Below are 14,241 nucleotides of genomic sequence, written 5' to 3'. Positions count from 1 at the left end.
TTATTTTGTTTAAATTTTGTTTCTCTCATTCAGTCCACCCAGAAGATCTGGTCGAAGTCCCATCCTTCTCGAAACGGCAGACGGAGGGTTTTGCATTGTTTGCTGAAATCAGCAACAGTTCCTTCCAGGAAGGTGTTGAGATTGTGAGATCGCGAAATATCAGAGTGTACATTGGTGTCATTGTAAAAAGAGTAAATCTTATGGTCAACGTCAGAGAAACTTATGGACCACAATGAAGATTTATGACCGGATCATTCCGTGTGCGTGTCCGTTAAAAAGGGACGTACTGTTCGTCCCGGATTATTCCGTATCTGTGTCTATTTAAAAGGGGTGTGCTGTAAGTCCCGGATCATTCTGTGTGCGTTTTACCCGATTTTCTTGAGACCTTGTTCCTTCTGAACTGCAATGACGATCCTCTCTCGAGAAGAAGGTTCACCGCCTGTTTCGGGCAACTGGTAGGAAAAATAACAAAAACTGATGAGACCAAGTTCATTCTGATGAGCTTCCATCCCAATCTCCGCACTCTATCCCCCATTCAGTTCCACCCCGCCTGGACATTATAATCTGCGATATTCATAAGGGAATGGAAAAGCCGAATTTCACGGTTATAATTTTCTTGGTTGCTCAACACTGAATAGCATCAATTGCAATGATTCAGAAGGTAATCAGAGAATCATAGAATATTACAGCACAGAAGGAGGCCATTCGGCCGTCGTGCCAGTGTCGGCTTTTTCGAAGATCTGTCCAAATTAGACCCACACCCCAGATTTTTCCCCATAACACTGCAAATTAGTCCTCTTCAATTATGTCCAATTGCCTTTTAAATGATCCAATGGAATCTGCTTCCACCATCCTTTCAGGAAGTGCGTTCCTGATCTTAACAACCCTCTGTGTGAAAAAAATTCTTCTCAATTCCCCTCTTGTTCTTTTGCCAATTATTTTAAATCTGTGATCTCTGGTTACCGACCCACTTGCCAGAGGAAACAGTTTCTCCCTACTTGCTCTTTCAAAACCCCTCATTATTTTGAATATCTCTATTAGGTCTCCCGTTAACCATCTCTGTTGTAAGGAGAACAATCCCAGCTTCTCCAATCTCTCCACATAACTGAAGTCCCTCAGCACTGGTGTCATCCAGGTCAACCTGCTCTGAATCCTCTTCACTGCCTTTTCATCCTAAAGTGTGGTGCCCAGATCTGTACAATATACTTCAGCTGAGGCCGAACCAATGATTTGTAAGGATTAGTATGATTTCCTTTTTAAATATTCAATGCCCCGATTCACAAAGCCAAGTATCCCATACGCTTTCTTAATCACCTTATTAACTTGCCCTGTTTTCTGAATATGAACCCCCAGGTCCCTCTGCTCTTAGAACCCCCCATAAATAGTTCCATTTAGATTATACTGCCTCTCCATGTTCTTCTTCCAAAAGTGCATCACTTCACACTGATCGGCGTTAAATCTGTCACGTGACCGCCCATTTCACCAGTCTGTCGTTGTCCTCCTGAAGTCTGCTATTATCTTGCTCACTATTTACCACGTTACCAAGTTTTGTATCATCCGCAAACTTCGAAATTGTACTCCCTATTGCCACATCCAAGTCATTTATATATAACAAGAAAATCAATAATCCTAATACCGACCCCTGGGGGATCCCACTGCATATTTCTCTCCAATCAGAAAAACATCCGTTCACCACGAATCTCTGCCTCCTATCCTTTAGCCAATTACTTGTCCACGTTTCCACCGACCCTTTAATCCCACGTGCTTCTAGTTTTCGAATAAGTCTGTAATGTGTTAATTTCTAAAATGTGTCCTCAAAATAAATATATCCCTATAATTTTATTGTTAAACAATGAGAATACAGATATTAAATCGAGTGCTAGATCGGGTTCATTCCCATTACCCGAAGGTGACGGGACCCGAGGACGGGGAATCCCATCTGGGTTTATTTTTTCCGAAAACGGAGACGGAAAATAGCAAATCTCATCCCGTTGAAATCCAACAATTGGACGAAGAACCGACAGCCTTTTCCCATCCCGGGTTTGCAGACCTGGCCGTTGAAGGAAGCCTGATAAGTCCATTAGGGATCAACAGCGAAAGTGAAGAAACGCAGACAGAGATAGATAGATACATGCAAAGAAAAATAGTATAAATCTCCAATTCTGTGATTGAGCAGAATTTAGGTGGCAGCTTAAAGGAAATTCGTCGCATGCCGTGAAATCTTAGACGTGTACATAGGGCTGGATTCTTACATTATTTCTGAAAAAAGTAAACACTGCCTGGTAACGACAGCTCTTATTTATTTGACCATTTTACAGTGGCGGTGTGAAGTGATTTCGAATCTCAGTGAATTTCAAGACCATGCTTGACCCACTCGTTTGGTCACCCACAGGTAGCACGCGGTTGGAGACTGCGCTGGCTTATCCCAGGAACTCTGCCAGACTGCATGTTCCAGACTTGTATCCAACGCTACACGTGCAGCCTGCAGCCGTGTGTGGATTGGTGGTTCAGTGTAGAATCCACGCCTGCGACGGGAAACCAGGGGTTTGGTTCCAGGCCAATGCAGCTTCCTTTACCTTTTGTATCTGTACCCATGAGATCGCCTGAATTGGGATAAATTCATGTGCCGGCTTCAATCTGCACAACTTCTTGAAAGATTATCTTCATTTCGTCCACTTGTCTTTCGTGGACATACCCTCTGCATTCTCTCCTCTGGTGTTCAAACATGCTCGGCTGGAGATAAGTCAAACCTGCCTTCTGCACTTGCTTCAAAGATGTGAGAAGCCAATTGGTGGTTTTTGACGAAAAATGGGGAAGCAAGGGGGCTCATACCGGGATTTGAACCAGTGAAACTCCCTGAGCGAGAATCAGATCCAAAGTCCAACTGGGAACAGAGCCGTGCAGCCACTGTAAAATTTCGCTGCCACGCAGCCGATCCGCCATCCTTTCAGAACACCATGGCCATCCAAACTCGCTTTCTTGTACGATATACGATGTAGAGCAATATCAGGTTCTAAACTAATTATTTCAGATCAACAATATTCGTCTCTCTTTATCAAATTTGTTTTGAATGTACGACTTGTATTATCAAGTAACACTTTACAGAATGAATTACTCTGAAACTACATTGTCGTCTGTCTCGGCACCGTCATAGTTTACACTCTACCATAAGTACACTTTACTCAAATTGTTGCTTTCATTCACCATGAGAACGAAGAGCCAAGGATGTGGAAACATTAGCTACGAATTTATCAGCTGGGTTGCACCTTTCCTTTTCCGACTTCCTCAGTCTTTTTTTTCTTTAACCTTCTCTGCTATTGTTGCAGGTTAGATCAGCCATCGCCGTTCAAGGAAGCCTGAGAAGTCCATTGTGGACAATACAGAGAGACAAGAAACAGAGACATGGAGAGATAGAGAGATGCATGCAAAGAAAATAAAGAGTATAAATGTCAGGTTTTGCAAACTAGCAGAATTTAAGTTACAGATTGGGAGAGATTCCTTCTTGGATCTTGAAATCTTGCAAGAGAAGATTGGACACAAGTTGAAAGCATCGGCCTCGCTGGAGAATCTCTCATTCTGGGAGAGAGATAAATGCGGTCAATTAATTCCAATTAATCTATTTCAGCACTGAAGTGATCTTTAAACAGTAGCTCTGCGAGCAGAATTCAAACCTGCGCAGGAAAACCTCAATTGAATTTTGAGTCCAACGCTTTAAACACTCGGCCACCGCAGCTGTAAACGGCATGTTCATTCAGATCGGATTCCAAATGGACACATGCTGCTGTTCCAAACGCGCGCATTGATGGTGCTTGGGGTCGAATTCTTACTTGTTACGCTGGAGACCTTGGTTCGATTCCCAATACAATGCAGGATCATTCTGTAACAATGAGGAGCTGAAGAGCAAAAGTATACTATTTGGCCCCTCGAGCCTTATGCGCAATTCAGTGAGATCCTGGTTGATATGTAACCTAACTGCATATTATCACCTTAGCCCCATGTCCCTGAATGCCTTTGGTTAACAAAAATCTATCAATTTCAGTTTTAAAATGAACAATTGAGCTCGCATCAACTGCCGTTTGCGGAAGAGAGTTCCAAACTTCTACCTCCCTTTGCTTGCAGAGGTGTTTCCCAACTTCACTCCTGAAAGTCCTGACCCTAATATTTAGGCTGCGTCCCCGAGTCCTGGACACGCTAACGGGCGGAAATCTTTTTTTTTCTGTTTACCCCATCAGTTCCCCTTCATATTTTGAAATGTTCGATCAAATCAGCACTTAATCTACTGAATTCGAGGCAAACCCGAGTTTATGTAATCTCTCCGCGTAATTTAAACTGTGGAGTCCAGGCAACATTCTAGTAAATAGACGCTGCACTCCCTTTATAGCCAATATATCCTTCCGAAGGTGCGTTGCCCAGAACTGAAGGCAATACTCCAGGTGTGGTCGAACCAGAGCTTTGTATAGCTGTATCATAATGCCGATCACCTTGAATCTAGTCCTCTGGATATAAAGACCAACATTCCATTAACCTTTTTGATTATTTTTTGTACCTGTCCATGACATTTTAATGATGTATGTTCATGGACCCCAAAGTCGTTTTGGACCTCCACTGTTTCGAGCTTTTCACCATTTAGAAAGTGCTCTGATTTATCCTTTTAGGTCCAAAGTAGATGACCTCACACTTGACGAAATTCATATCGATTTGCCACAATTTTGCACATTCATTTATTATATTAATGCCTCTCTGTAATTTTATGCTTTCATCTGCACTGCTGACAATGCTGCCCATCTTGGTGTCATCGGCAAACTTGGATATGTGGCTTTCTATCCCGTCATCGAATATCCGCCTGAATTGGGAAAAATTAAAATTCAGTTTCAATCTCCTCATCATCTTGAGACATTTTATTTGCTTCATGTGTATTGCGCCGACGAAACTTCGGCATTCAGTCCACTGGAGCTCAAACATCCTCTGGATATAATTCAGTTCTCCCAACAGCAAAACTGAAAAGATGTGAGAAGACAATTGGTGACTTTTCACTCAAAGGAGAAAAACATGCAGGCTTGTCCGGGATTTGAACCCGGGACCTCTCGCATATCACTCAATGAAACGCCCTAAGCGAGAATCATACCCCTAGACCAACGAGCCACTGTTACTTTAGTTTTGCAGCCAGTGTAAATGTTGGTTGCGTCTCACAGCCGATCGACCATCCTTTCAGACCACTTCGATCCATTCAATCTCGTTTTCTGTTCGGGTGGACAGCAATATCAAGTTGTGCACCAACTATTTCCATTCACCAATATTAGTCTCCCTTTACCAAATTGCTTTCGAGTGCACGACTTGAGTTATCAAGTAAGACGTTTCAGAATTAGTTGCTCTTAAAATACATTGCTTGTGAGGATACTCAGAGTCGTGTCGATTTATGGCACGCTCTGTTCCCTTTGCATTGCAACCTGCACATAGAATTGAATCATAGAAAGCTGACAGCACGGAAAGAGGCCATTCGCGCCATCGAGTCCGTGCGAGATCTCTGCAAGAGCAATCCAGCTAGAACCACTCCCCCGCCTTTCCCCGAAGCCCTGCATTTTTTTTCCCTTTCAAGTACCTGTCCAGCTCCCCTTTGAAGGCCATGATTGAATCTGCCTCCATCACACCCTCGGGCAGTGCATTCGAGATCCGAACCTCTCGCTGTGTAAAAAAGTTTTTCCTCATGTCACCTTTGGTTATTTTGCCAATCACTTTAAATCTATGTCCTCTGGTTCTTGACCCTTCCGCCAATGGGAACAGTTTCTCTCCATCTTCCATGCCGAGATCCTTCATGATTTTGAATACCTCTATCAAATCTCTACAAAACCGTCTCTGTTCCAAGGAGAACAACCTCAGATTCTCCGGTCTATCCACGTCAGTAAAGTCCCTTATCCCTGGAATTCTGACAGTATTTTTTTTCTGCACCCCCTCGAAGGCCTTCACATCTTTCCTGAAGTGCGGTGTCCCGAACCCCACACAAAATTTCAGTTGTGTTCGAACCAGTGTGTTATAAAGTTTCATCCTGACTTCTATACTTTTGTACTTTTGTACTCTATACATCTATTTCTGAAGCCCAGGATCTCGTATGCTTTTTAACCGATTTCTCAACCTGCCCTGCCACATTCAACGATTTGTACACATAAACACCTCTTTGTTCCTCTACCGCTTTTACATTTGTGCCCTGGAGTTCATTTTGCCTCTCCTCGTTTTTCCGACCGAAATGTATCACTTCGCATTTTTTTTGCGTTAAATTTCATCTGCCCCGTCTCCGCCCATGCCACCAGCCTGTCTATATCCTTTGAAGTCTATTACTATCCGTATCACTGTTCACTACCCTTCCAAGTTTTGTTTCATCTGCAAATTTTGAAATTGTGCTCTGTGCACTCAAGTCCAAGTGATTAATATATATCAAGAAAAGCAGTGGTCCCAGCACTGATCCCTGGGGAACGCCACTGGACACCTCTCGCCTGTTCGAAAAACAACAGTTCACCAGTAATCTGATTCTTGCTGTTCGTCAATTCTGCATTTATGTTGTTTCTGCCCCGTTTATTCCATGGGCCGCAATCTTGATGAGAAGCCCACCATGTGGCACTTTAGCAAACACCTTTTGAAAGTCCTTACACACCACATCAACTAAATTGCCCTCATCTATCCTCTCTGTTACCTCATCAAAAAACTCTAACAGGTCAGTTAAACACGATTTGCCTTTAACAAATCCGTGCTGCCTTTCCCTAATCAATCCACCCTCGCCCAAGTGGCTGTTAATTCTGTCCCGGGTTATGGTTTCTGAACGTTTCCCCACCACTGAGGTTAAACTGACTGGCCTATAATTGCTGGGTTTAGCCGTACACCCTTTTTTGGACAAGGGTGTAACCTTTGCAATTTTCCAGTCCGCTGGCACCACACACATGTTGATAGATAATGGCCAGTACCTCCGCAATTTCCACCCTTACTTCCCTCAACAACCTAGCATGCATCCCATCCGGACGTGGTGGCTTATCTACTTTAAGTACAGCCAGCCGTTCAAGTGCCTCTTCTTTATCAATTTTTAGACCATCCAGTATCTCAACGATAACTTCCTTTGCTGAGACTCTGTCTTCTTGGTAAAGATAGATGCAAAATACTCATTTGTTACATCGGCCATCCCCTCTGCCTCCATGAGTAGATCTCCTTTATCGTGCCGAATCGGCCTCACCCCTCCCCTTACTACCCGTTTACTGTTTACATGCCTGTCGAAGTCTTTTGGATTCCCTTTTATGTTGGCCGTCAGTCCATAGTCATATTTCTCTTTGCCTCTCATTTCCTTTTTCACTTCCCCTCTGAACGCCCGAAATTCGGCCTGGTGAATTAACGCATTAAAAATTTATCATTTCTTTCAGCCGGAAACAGAAAGTTACAGGTTGATCAATGGCGATTTGAACAAGTATTCGTCTTTTTTACAGAGTTGAATGAGTTTTGCGAAATTAATACAGTGAACTAATACAGTAAAGTTGAATTCCTGATCGGGAACCGCCTCAGACAGCGCATTACTGCCCATCCCTGGGAAACAAGATACGATCGAAACTTTGACAACACATCGCAGGTCCCGCTGCAAAGACACAGCTTGCCAGCTGTTCCGAAATCTGGAGCCTGGACAGGGAGTTAAACGCTGGACCTTCAGCTCACTGCCCACTTTGAAAGTCTGATACTCTACCGACTGAGCTACTCAGGCTCGATACTACATAAGCTCCCATCGTACATATTCATGGGAGGCCTCTGAATCATCCCTGCAGCCGGCGAGCAAGGGTGAGGTCCGTTTGATAAAATTCTCAGCAACGTGTTGAGGAGAATCCTTGTTCCTGTTGAACATGATGTAAGAAACATGGACAGTGAACTCGTGAGTTTACAATTATTCTTCTATGTGCCAAATGTTTTGTCATTCGTTTGCACCAATTAAAATAACACTTTACCCAGCGGCTCAAATGCTGAACTTGTCCCACACGGGAGTTGGAAAAGGCCTCTCGACCTTTCAGCGTATTAACATCTGGAAGCTGAATAATTTCTTCCGTTACACAGTGACACCAGGCAGAATATTTCCCTAACAAATTTTGCCAACACGAAACTTCCAACCGATGAATATCGGCTTAACGAAAAGAAGAATTGTTTGTTTGGTTCTTTAGATTTAAAGATCTCGTACCGGCCCCTTTGCCATATGAGCTGCCGCTAAAAGCCCCCTCTCCCCCTATGAACAAGTAAACTGGCACCTGCTATTGCAAGACGGCAGGCCGGAGGAACCCAAGAGCTCCCATGGGAACACTGAGAAGTAGATGCGTTATTGAACATACCAGTTGTACATTGAACTCCAGTCAAAATGTTCGGAGTAAAAGGTTTGATTGTTTTAGAAGACGCTCGAACTCACACCCTGGTCATTTCTGGAGTCCATACTGCTATAAATAAGTAACGCACGCTCAATAATTGTGCAACACGAGAGCAGCGAACAACCGACAGCATCAGCGCTCCTGCCAAACAGCTTCATTTTCGGTCTCTCAATTATCACTTCGAGATCTTTCTCAAACAGAAGCCTCCAATCAAGATGCGCTTCGTTAAATAACAATTCTTAAATCAAGAGAGTTTTGATCGATCATGACTGAAGCATGTACAATTTCCTCACTTGTTCCTTTCAATCCCCTGGGATGGTAAACATCAGGTCCTGGAGATTTGTCTATCTTTAGCCTAATTATTTTCTCCATTGCCATTATTTTACTAAAACGAAACCCCTTGATTTATTAACAGTTTTCCTCGTGTCTCTGCTATGTTAGCCTCATCCATTTCTGTGACGACCGATGCTAAGTAAAAATTTAGCAACTCTGCCATTTCCTGATTTTCAATTACAATATCACCTCCATCTGTCTTCAAGCGGCCCACATTACTCCAAGCCTCCCTTCGTTCTCTTAATATATTTGGAAAAACCTTGAGAGTTGTCCTAATTTTCCCTCACAAGTTTTTCTCCTTTTCCTTTTTTGCTCCTCTTACGCTTTTTTTTAGTTTCAGCACGACAATAAACAACACATCGCTGTAAAGTTCGGCTCAATAGTTCTCCAATGTCAGAGCGAGAATTGTCTGATCCCCGAATTTATTTAATGTAACAAATACAATCACACATAATCATCCGTGTAACAACGCACTGATGGATACACAAAGATAAACACAGCGAGAAATCCAGTCAGTGTCGGAATGCACAGGTGAACGGACAAGCGAAACAGACAAAGACAAAACGGCCTGAACCCCCAAAAGTGAAGTGTCGCTGATAGATATTAATGAGAGGAGGTGGAGATAAAGTGTCATCAATTGGCGCTGTGGCTTAGTTGGTTAAAGCGTCTGTCTAGTAAACAGAAGATCCTGGGTTCAACTCCCAGCAGTGCCTTGTGCAGCTGGTTATTTTACCTAATTTGTGGAATTGAGCGACAAAATAACACTGTGGTGTTTGTTCAGGAGGAAACGGATAACCGAATGACTGTTCAAAAACGCCCTTTCATTGTGCAGACAGACCTCTCATGGAATGTGTCTGCAACACGTTAATTTAAAGACACGTTCTTGTTTCTGGGCTCGTTGTGGTCGTGGTTTCATTCACGATTTGAGGTTCAAACCCGGAAGTGGTCCTAATTTGGACCTGGACTTGTGATCTTGACCTGCGGTGCAAACGTTTGCAAAGAGGGAAAGGAAGTCCCCAAATCACTCCACCTGAATCGCCAGGCCCGGATGAAATACATCCCAGGCTGTTAACAGAAGCAAGGAAGGAAATAGCGGAGGCTCTGACCATCATTTTCCAATCCTCCCTGGCTGCAGGTGTGATGCCGGAGGATTGGAGGACTGCTGAAGTTGTACCGTTGTTTAAAAAGGGAGAAAGGAATAGATCGAATTATTGCAGGCCAATCAGCCTAACCTCGGTATTGAGCACAATTCTGGGGGAAAGTATTAATCTTCATTTCGAAAGGGACGGATTAATGAAGGGCAGTCAGCATGGATTTGTGAAGGGAAGGTCGTTTGAATTGAATTTTTTTGGAGGTATCAAGGAAGGTGGATGAGGGTAGTGCGTTTTTTGTAGTCTACATAGATTTTCGCGAGGCTTTTGACAAAGTCCTACATGGCAGATTGGTCAAAAGTGTAAAAGTCCATTGGATCCAAGGGAAATTGGCAAGTTGACCCAAAATTGACTGAGTGGCAGGAAGCAATGGTCGATGGGTGTTTTTGTGACTGCAAGGCTGTCTCGAGTGGGGTTCCGCAGGGATCCGTACTAGGTCGCTGCTTTTCGTAGCACAGATCATTGATTTGGATTTAAATGTACGGGGTATTATTAACAATTTTGCAGAAGATGCAAAAATTGGTCGTGTGGTTGATGGTGAGGAGGGAAGCTGTGGACTGCAGGAAGATATCAGTGGAATGGACAGGTGGATAGAATAGTGGCAAATGCAATTCAATCTGGAGAATGAGGTAATACATTTAGGGAGGGCAAACAAGGCAAGGGAATACACAATAAATATTGAAACTAATTTGCCATTTACACGCCCATTTTGCAAGTTTACTGACGTCTTCCTGTATTTTTCGCATTTTTCCTTTGCATTCACTACAGCTCCCAATTATGTGCTGCCTGTCAATTTTGAAATTGTATTTCCGATTCCTATGACTAAATCATTTTTGTAAATTGTGAACAACAATGGTCCCATCACCGATAAATTGTGAACAACAGTTGTCCCAGCACCGATAAATTGTGAACAACAGTGGTCCCAGCACTGACAAAATTGTGAACAACAGTGGTCCCAGCACTAATTCCTTGACTTGGAATCGAACTCATGAGGTGGTCGGTTGAGTCGGTTGAGAGGAGATTTGATAGAAGTGATCAAAATCATGAAGGGTTTCGAAAAAGTAAATAAAGAGAACCTGTTCCCATTGGCTGAAGGGTTGAGAACCAGAGGACACAGATTTAAGGTGATTGGCAAAAAAAAACAAAGGCAAAATGAGTAAAACTTTTTTACGCAGCGAGTGGTTATAATCTGGAAGGTGCTGCCTGAAACGGTGGAAGCAGAATCAATCGTGGCTTTCAAAAAGGAATTGGATAACTACTTGAAGGGAAAAATTTGCAGGGCCACGTGGAAAGAGCGGGGGAATGAGGCTAACTGGATTCCTCTTACAAAGAGATAGCACGGTCTGGATGGGCCGAATTGACTTCCTTCTGTGCTGTAACCATTCTATGATTCGATGATTGGATGGACAGAGCGGTCTAAAAGGATAGGCGATCGGTTGTGGGGAGCAGGGAAACTTTCGACTGGTTGCACGGCTGTGTTACTGACGGCTCGTTGGTCTCGGATTATGGTTTTCACTTTGGGCGTTTCACTAATTGATATGTGAGAGGTCCGGGGTTCAAAATCCCGGACGAGCCCTCCTGTGTCACTATTTTCAGTGGAAATTCATTCATTTGTTTTCCACATCTTTTCAGCGTTGCAGAATACAGGATTGACTTAATTCTAGAGCATGTTTGACGTTCAGTGGCTCGAATGCAGAGCGTTTGTCGACGCAACATCACATCGGGAAAGGAAAATGTCTCAACGTGGTGTGCAGATTGAAGCTGAATGTGAATCTATCCCTTTTCAGGCGATCTCATAGGTGCAGAAAGAAAATCCTCCTTAATCGGCCGGGAATCAATCCCCGTCTCCTCGGGTGGCAGGTGAGAATTCTACCAGTGAAACAGCAACGTCCGGACCGTAGCGGCTGCATGTGTCCAGTTGGAAACCTGTCTGAAAGAACATATAGTCTCACAAATCTCCTGTGAGTACCCTGTGCATTCTGATTTAAAGCCGTGCATCAAAGGCGCTCGCAGCTGCGGTAGTCGAGTGGTTCAGACGTTAGATCTGAAACCCAACGGGGTATTCCGGCAGAAGTTGGAATCGTGCTATCGGCGCTATTGTGTAAAGTTTTGTTCAATGCTCAAATAAATATGATCTGGAGATAACGGGCTGCAATTCCTTCCCTCAGAGAGATACTCCACCGCGGCAGATCATTTTAACTGGGAGCCCAGTGGTCACTTGCAAAATATCAAGATATGTGAAGGGAACTTCACAATATTCCACAACTGTCCAAAACTGGGCACCGCACTTTATAAAGGATGTGAAGGCCTAAGACAGGGTGCAGAAACATTAACTGGAATGGTTCCAGGGATGAGGTCTTCAGTTACGCGGGTCGACTGGAGAAGCTGAAGTTGTTCCCTTGGAGCAGAGAAGGTTGAGTGGAGATTTGATAGAAGTGTTCAAAATCATGACGGGTTTAGATAAAGTAAATAAAGAGAAACTGCTCCCGTTGGCGGAAGGGTCGAGAACCAGAGGACGCAGATTTACGGTGGTTGACAAAAGAACCAAAGGCGACATGAGGAAATTTTTTTAAAACTAGCGAGTCGATATAATCGGGAATGCATCGGCTGAAAGGGTGGTGGAAGCAGAATTAATCGTGGTTTCTAAAAGGAATTGGATAAGTATTTGAAGGGAAAATATTTGCAGGTATACGTGGAAAGAACGGGTGAATGGGACGATCTGGATTGCACTTAAAGAGAGCCGGCACAGGCTCGATGGGCCGAATGGCCTCCATCTGTGCAGTGACGCTTCTATGATTCCCAATCTCCATCTTAAATTCTGCTAACTTGATGTTAGGTTTTTACTATACTTTTATCTCTCTATCTCTCTCTGTCTTTGTCTCTCTGTGTTTCCCCCTGATGGACTTCTCAGGCAGCCTTGAACGGCCATAGCTGATCGAACCTGCGACACCAGCAGAGAAGGGTAAAGATAGAAAGACTGAGACGGCAGGAAAAGTAAAAATCTAACCCAGATGATGATTTCGCAGCTAATGTCTACACATTAATGTCTCTTCGTCCTCACAGTGTAAATATCAGTAATTTTATTCCACTATAAAAAGAAAGAAAGTCTTGTATTTATAAAGCGCTTTTCACGACCTCAAGACGTCCCAAAGTGCTTTACAACCAATGAAGTATTTTTGAAGTGCAGTCACTTGTGGGAGAGTGGATAATCTGCGGATGCCGAGGGAGACAACAATGTAACATTAGAGCAATTAATTCTGCAAAGTCTCACTTGGCATTACAAGTCGCACATTGAAAACGAATGTGGTAAGGAGAGGCTAATATTGTTGACATGAAATAGTTAGTGTACAACTTCACATTGCTGCACATCGGAATAGAAAAAGTGATCGGATGGATTGTCGGATGGCCGATCGGCTGTGGGTGGCACCGAATTCTGCACTGGTTGCACCCTTTTGGTAGCAGTAGCTGTCAAGTCATTTCACAGCTGCGATGGCCGAGTGGTTAAGGCGTTGGACTCGAAATCCAATGGGGTTTTCCTACGCAGGTTCGAATCCTGCTCGTAGCGCTATTTCTTAAAGATTTGTTCAATGCTCAAATAAATATGAACTGGAGTTGACGGACCGTGTTCCCTCCCTCAGAGAGATGCTCCAGCGCGGAAAACTCTTCTAATTCGGAGCCCAATGGTCTCTTGCAAAGTTGCACGGCACGTGAAAGAATCTCTCCCAAGCTCCATCTTAAATTCTGCTCGTTCGCAGAGCTTGATATTTATACTATTTGTTTCTATACTTTAATCTCTCCCTGTCTCTGTCTCTTGACTCTCTGAGTTTTCCCCTGATGGACTTCTCAGGCTTTCTTGAACGGCCAAGGATGATCGAACCTGCAACACCAGCAGAGAAGGGTAAAGATGGAAAGACTGAGACGGGGGGAAAAACAAAGGTGCAAACCAGCTGATGAATTTTTAGCTAATATACACACATTTATGTCTCTTCGCCCTTACAGTGAAAACATCAGCAATTTGAGTACAGTGCACTTATAGTAGAGTGTTTGAATGCGGAGGTCGAGACAGACACCAATCGATCCGTTGCCATGGTGATGACCGAATCTAAACACTGGACCACAAGGAAACGCTGAAAAGTCTTTGCTGTGAACAGGCAGACCAACGCGACCTTTCCTACTTGCCCCTTCGTTATTCAGGTAATTTTCCTGCCAGACAAGCTGCTCGCACAAAATGGCATTTTCTGTTCAAACCACTATCGCGACAGAAGGTGATGTTCAGGCAATGACAGCACCAATTGAAAGTAGACATGTACATGAAATGGAAAGTGAGGTAAAATATTACCACAAGCTGCTGATGGACATGTTTCTATTTCCAAAATTCA

At 43.6% G+C, this 14,241-nt stretch overlaps 3 non-coding genes across 3 annotated transcripts; 2 read left to right on the top strand and 1 right to left on the bottom strand.

Annotated features, from left to right (window-relative positions):
• Positions 1-5,053: 5,053 nt before the first annotated feature.
• On the bottom strand, positions 5,054-5,142 carry trnap-agg (transfer RNA proline (anticodon AGG)). The gene is given in 2 exon segments: positions 5,054-5,089; positions 5,107-5,142. It is a non-coding gene; the product is annotated as a tRNA-Pro (tRNA).
• A 4,208-nt stretch (positions 5,143-9,350) lies between these two features.
• On the top strand, positions 9,351-9,424 carry trnat-agu (transfer RNA threonine (anticodon AGU)). The gene has a single exon. It is a non-coding gene; the product is annotated as a tRNA-Thr (tRNA).
• A 3,921-nt stretch (positions 9,425-13,345) lies between these two features.
• Positions 13,346-13,427, top strand: trnas-cga (transfer RNA serine (anticodon CGA)). The gene has a single exon. It is a non-coding gene; the product is annotated as a tRNA-Ser (tRNA).
• Positions 13,428-14,241: the final 814 nt, after the last annotated feature.

Source organism: Heptranchias perlo, chromosome 20 (genome assembly GCF_035084215.1).
Source record: "Heptranchias perlo isolate sHepPer1 chromosome 20, sHepPer1.hap1, whole genome shotgun sequence".
NCBI classification, from domain to species: Eukaryota; Metazoa; Chordata; class Chondrichthyes; order Hexanchiformes; family Hexanchidae; genus Heptranchias; species Heptranchias perlo.
This window is presented reverse-complemented; position numbering and strand designations above follow the sequence as displayed.